This window comes from Ranitomeya variabilis, chromosome 2 (assembly GCF_051348905.1).
Source record: "Ranitomeya variabilis isolate aRanVar5 chromosome 2, aRanVar5.hap1, whole genome shotgun sequence".
Lineage (NCBI taxonomy): Eukaryota > Metazoa > Chordata > Amphibia > Anura > Dendrobatidae > Ranitomeya > Ranitomeya variabilis.
In genome coordinates this window covers 714,978,737-714,984,736 of record NC_135233.1, presented here as the reverse complement: position 1 = coordinate 714,984,736, position 6,000 = coordinate 714,978,737, and positions in this window count along the sequence as shown.

Below are 6,000 nucleotides of genomic sequence, written 5' to 3'. Positions count from 1 at the left end.
TAAAATGTTTGGAAACTCTGCTGTGCATAATTATATGGAACAGTGCATTCTGAGTTTTTATAGATTTGAAAAAAATGCTGTTATTAGTGGGAGGTTTGTCCAATAAGATTGGATTTATACTCTAACGGTTGATGATTGGAACATTGTACTGAGCATTTGCATAACAATTTGTATTAAGCCTAATAACTGGTCGAGCCACCCTTAGAAGCAACAACTGCAATCAAGTGTCTGCGTTTACTGACAATGAGTCTTTTACAACGCTCTGGAGGTATTTTGGCTCATTCATCTTTCCAGTATTGTTGTAATTCAACCAAATTGCAGGGTTTCCAAGCATGAGCCGCCTTTTTAAGGTCATGCCACAGCATCTCATTTAGATTTAATGCCAGGAGTTTGACTAGGCCACTCCAAAGTCTTAATTTTGTTTTTCTTAAGCCATTCAGAGAACTTTCTGGTGTCTTTTGGAACATTAACATTGTCCTGCTGCATAACCCAAGTGTGCTTCAGCTTGAGGTCATGAACAGATGGCTGGAAATATTTCTTCAGGATTTTTTGGTAGACAGCAGAATTCATGGTTGCATTTACAACACCTTGTCTCCCAGGTCCTAAAGCAGCAAAACAGCCCAGACCATTACACTACCACCACCCTATTTTACTGTTTGTATGATGTTCCTTTTCATAAATGCTGTGTTACTTCTACACCAGATGTAATGGAACATGCATCTTCCAAAAAGTTCAACTTCATCAGTCGAGAGAGTATTCTCCCAAAAGTCTTGGGGATCATCAAGATGTTTAATGGAAAAGCTGAGACGAGCCCTTATTGCTCAGCAGTGGATTTTGTCTTGGAACTCTGCCATGCAACCCATTTTTGACCAGTCTCTTTCTTTATGGAGGAATCATGTCATGAACACTGAACTTAACTGAGACAAGTGAGACCTACAGTTCTTTGGATGTTGAACACACTAATACTAAAGCAGAAAACATATTAACATTGACCATTAAATTCAGGCCCCACAAAGCTTATAGTTTTAGTTGGCCCGGTATATTAAGGACACTCCATATCTTATAATAGAAACACCAGAAAAAAATGGAGCAATGGTCCCATAAAAAATATCAAAGTTTATTTATTCACAAGTACATACATTGACATAAGTAAAAAAAGACTAAGACATTCAATAGAAGGATAAAAATAAGAACCAGGTGACAATGGAGGGAACAATGAGAACAAAGTACACCAGCTCATCAATGAAATATGTAAAAGTGGATATGGGGGATAAACACTGGATTTGCTGGTATAATAATACAGAAGGTGCCTTAAGTAAAGTTCACGTGCTTTTTGCAGTTCCTAATATAATAGGTGCAGCCTGATGTTATTGAGGGGCATAAAGTATGCTTAGTCAAATATCGGATAACTCTCAGAGGTAACCTATGGTCAACATTAAGTAAGCCACTCAACTAATAACATACATATACTGCAAGTAAATTTAGATCACATGATCCAGGTTCTTACCCATATGTATCCCCCTTGAATGAGCCAGTGAGCAGCCCCTACTCGTGTTTTTCTAGGAAGTTATAAGGGTTAAATTTGACCAGAGATTTCTAATTTTTACAACAAAATTTACAAAACCATTTTTTTAGGGACCATCTCATATTTGAAGTCACTTTGAGGGGTCTATATGGCAGAAAATACCCCAAATTGACACCATTCTAAAAACTTCACCCCTCAAGCTGATCAAAACCACATTCAAGAAGTTTATTAACCATTCAGATGCTTCACGGGAATTAATGGAATGTGAAAGGAAATGAACATTTAACTTTCTTTCACTAAAATATAGCTTTAGGCTATTTTTTCTTTATTTTGACAAAGATAACAGAAAAAAATGAATGCCAAAATTTGTAATGCAATTTCTCCTGAACATGTCAATACTCAATATATGAGGAAAAACCACTGTTTAAGCACACTGCAGAGCTTGGAAGAGAAAGGAGCGCCGTTTGACTTTTTCAATGCAAAATTGGCTGAAATTGAGATCGAACGCCATGTTGTGTTTAGAGAGTCCCTGGTGTGCCTAAACAGTGGAAACCCCACTCAAGTGACCCCATTTTGGAAAGTAGACCCCCCAAAGAACTTATCTAGATGTGTGGTGATCACTTTGAACCCCCAAGTGTTTCACTAAAGTTTATAACGTAGAGCCGTGAGTATAAAAAATAATATTTTTCCAAAAAAATGGTCTTTTAGCCCCCAATTATTTATTTTCCAAAGGGTAACCGGAGAAATTGGACACCAAACATTGTTTTGAAATCTGTCCTGAGTACGCTGATACCCCATATGTGGGGGGACCACTGTTTGGGCGCATGGCAGAGCTCGGAAGGAAAGGAGCACCATTTGACTTTTTGAACACAAAATTGGCTGGAATTGAGATCAGATGCCATGTCGCGTTTAGAGAGCCTCTGATGTGCCTAAACAGTGGAATCCCCCCACAAGTGACTCCATTTTGGGAAGTAGACCCCTTAAGGAACTTATCTAGATGTGTGGTGAGCACTTTGAACCCCCAGGTGTGTCACTTTGAAATTGGACCCCAAAATTTGTTGTGCAATTTGTTCTGAGTATGCTGATACCCCATATGTGGGAGAAAACTATTGTTTGGGAACATATCGGGGCTCGGAAGGGAAGTAGTGATGTTTTGGAATACAGACTTTTATGGAATGGTCTGCGGGCATCATGTCGCGTTTGCAGAGCCCTTGATGTTCCTAAAGGAACTTATCTAGATGTGTGGTGAGCACTTTGAACCCCCAGGTGATTCACTAAAGTTTATAACGGAGAGCCGTGAAAATAAAAAAATCATATTTTTTTCCAAAAAAATTATCTTTTAGCCCCCAATTTTTTATTTTCACACGGTAAAAGGAGAAATTGGGCCCCAAAAGTTGTGCAATTTGTCCTCGCCACCTCTTTTGCGACATACCTTTTTTTTTCATTTTGAGGGACCTTCTCCGGGAAATGTTGACCTGGTGCGATATGAGCACCTTCAGTTCCAGAAGTAATGGGCCTGTTTCTTCCTGATCTCCAAAGATTAAGGCCTTGATCACTACCTACTGGAATTGAAGATACGATGTAGTGGTCTGGCCTGCACATCATGACAGGAGGAAAGCATTGCGCATTGCCATCTTCAATGAGCATGGCCAGCTTCTTGTACCACACCTTGGCCTTTCTCAAAGCACTGAGAGATCAAAACCCCCCATGTTTTTGTTGTACCACAGTACACAGTCCGGTTTGCAGATCTGTGCCATGGTATCTCTTACAGTGCTGAGGGTGCTGCCTTCACCATGTATGGTGGTCAAGAAAAAGACATCCCTCTTGTCCTTGTACTTGACTATCAGCAGGTGGTCGCTACATTGGGCTCTGCTGTCACTACTTCTGAGCATCTGCCCAATTAGCGTTCTTGGGAGGCCTCTCTGATTTTTGCGGACAGTACCACAGGCTGCAGTACCTAGTGCAGAGAGGGACTTGAAGAGTGGGATTCTGGTATAAAAATATACACGTAGAAGTGATAACCTTTATCCAGCAGTGGGTGCATCAAATCCCACACAATTTTCCCACTCACTCCCAGGACAGGGGGGCATTCAAGTGGTTCAATCTGGGTGACCTTCCTTTATTAAACTCTAAACCTGTGGGTGCACCTTGAGGTACTCTCACAGAGCTTATAAAGTTTAATTCTGTACCTGGCCCTCTTACTGGGCAGGCACTGATGGAATTTGAGCCTCCCCTTGAAATGAATTAGGGATGTGCCTCACGCAGATGTCCCTTTGGGGCATGTACACGTCAGCAAACTTTTTGTTGAAGTGTTTGATGACGGCCAAATTTAGAACATCTCGGGGAGGGTACCGTGCATTATTGGTATAATGCAGGAATTTGTGAATGGCCTCACAACAAGTCCAGGCCATGACTATTCGAAACACTGGAGTGTTGTATAAAACAGGAACACTTCAATATTGCCAAAGTTCTGGCTTCTTCTGGATCCCCATGAGAAGGAGCAGGACCCAAAACTGCATAATTTCAACTGCGTCTACAATAGACCAGTTAGAAAATGATGAATCGGGGTTTTGAGCCAAAAATTGATGAAGTGCAAATTAGTTTGGCCCACCATGAGGTTAACAAAATCCTCAGCAAAAAAAAGACTTTGAAAAAAGTCTAGTTCTGTGGGGCCGGTGGTGTCAAGCTTGATTCCTGATTGTGCCACAAAATCAGGAATCAGTGGCTCATAATTTTCTGGGGGTGAGATCGATACAGGGCTAGTAATAGGGGGGGCGCTGGTTCATCTTCTGGAATGGGGGGTGTTGCTTCACCTTCTGTCCTGGGACGTTTGTGAGGATATTCAGCAGCACCTGAGGAAGAAGAGGAGGAGGAGGAAGAGCAGTATGAAACTAAAAACTAAAGAAATGTGGGATGCTATCTCTTTCTATCAGTGTCAGAAGCAAGGAAATCATATGCCTGCTCCACTGAATAGCATTTTTGGGACTAGTGGGACGAGCGGGATGACTTTTTTTTTTTACGTATGTGGCGATTGTGTCAGTACTTTATTTAGTTGTGTGTGTGAGAGAGTGATTGGTGTAAACTTGTTTGCTCGACAAGAAAAAGCTAAAAGAAGAAAACCAGCAACCGGGGGAAAAAAAGTCAGTGAAAAGAGTAAAACAGCAAACACAAGCTCTGATGAGTGACCTGCGTCACTAATCAACACTCATCGGCTGCTTGATGTGTGCACAGAGGTGGTGCAAAGGGGGTTGAAAAAGAAAAAGGTGCAAAACAGCAGGCACGAGCTCTGATGAGTGAACTGTTTCACTCATGAAAGCTTGGCAGCTGCTGCATGTGCGCACAGAGGTGGTGAAAAAAAAGTGTATAAAACAGCAGGCACGAGTACTGATGAGTGAACTGCAATGAATCAATGAATCAAAGCTTGGCGGCTGATGGATTTACACATGGAGATGGCCAAAAACAAAAGTGTGCAAAACAGCAGGCACAAGCTCTGATGAGTGAACTGCATTACTATTCAAAGATCGGCGGCTGTTGGATGTGCGCACTGAGGTGGTGAAAAAGAAAAGTGTGTAAAACAGCAGGCACGAGCTCTGATGAATTAACTGCATCACTAATCAAAGCTCAGCGGCAACTGGATGTGCGCCCGGAGGTGGTGCAAATTGGGTGAAAAAGAAAAGTGGAAAACAGCGAGCACAAGAGCTGATCGGTGAACTGCATCACTAATCAACCCTCGACAGCTGCTGGATGTGCTGGATGTGTGCATGGAGGTGGCGCAAAGGGTGGGTAGAGGGGGTAAAAAGAGAGGGGGAAGTGGGGAAGAGGGGGATTGGGGTGGATGAGGAGAGATCGGGCAGGGATCAGGGTTCAAAACACTTGCAGTTGTCTTCTCTCTTCTTTCTTCTCTATTCTGTCTTTCTTCTCTGTTCTTTTTTCTTCGGCAATGAGGGATTTTGGCGTAACAGGCTTCTGTGGCACCACAAGGCCCAGCACAGTGCAGATCTGGTAGTGTGACCGCTCTGCACAAATCCTCAGCTACTGTGACGACGTGCAGCATGGTCACAGACAGGTCACAAAGCAGTCACACCATGGATGTGCCCTGTGATTGGTGATGTCGTTGTCGATTGCACCAATCAGCCAGCAGGTCCAGGCCATGCCTGGCGTTGCCAGGCACCAGTCTAGAATTGGTGCTCTTACAGTTCCGATCCTAGGCAGGTCACAGGCAGGTCACAACATGGTTTCACCATGGCTGTGCCCTGTGGTTGGCGCCATCGATGTAATCAGAGTGCGTCTAGGCCATGCCAGGCAGCAGCCTATGATCGGTGCTCTTGGAGCATCAATCCTAGGCTAGGAAATTAGTGTTTTCATCTGATTGCCTGAAACATTGAGAAATGCTGCAATTCAGAATTGAACAGCCAATCACAGTGATTGTGGCTGCGGGAGGGCAGCAACACCCCCCAGGATGACGACACAATCTA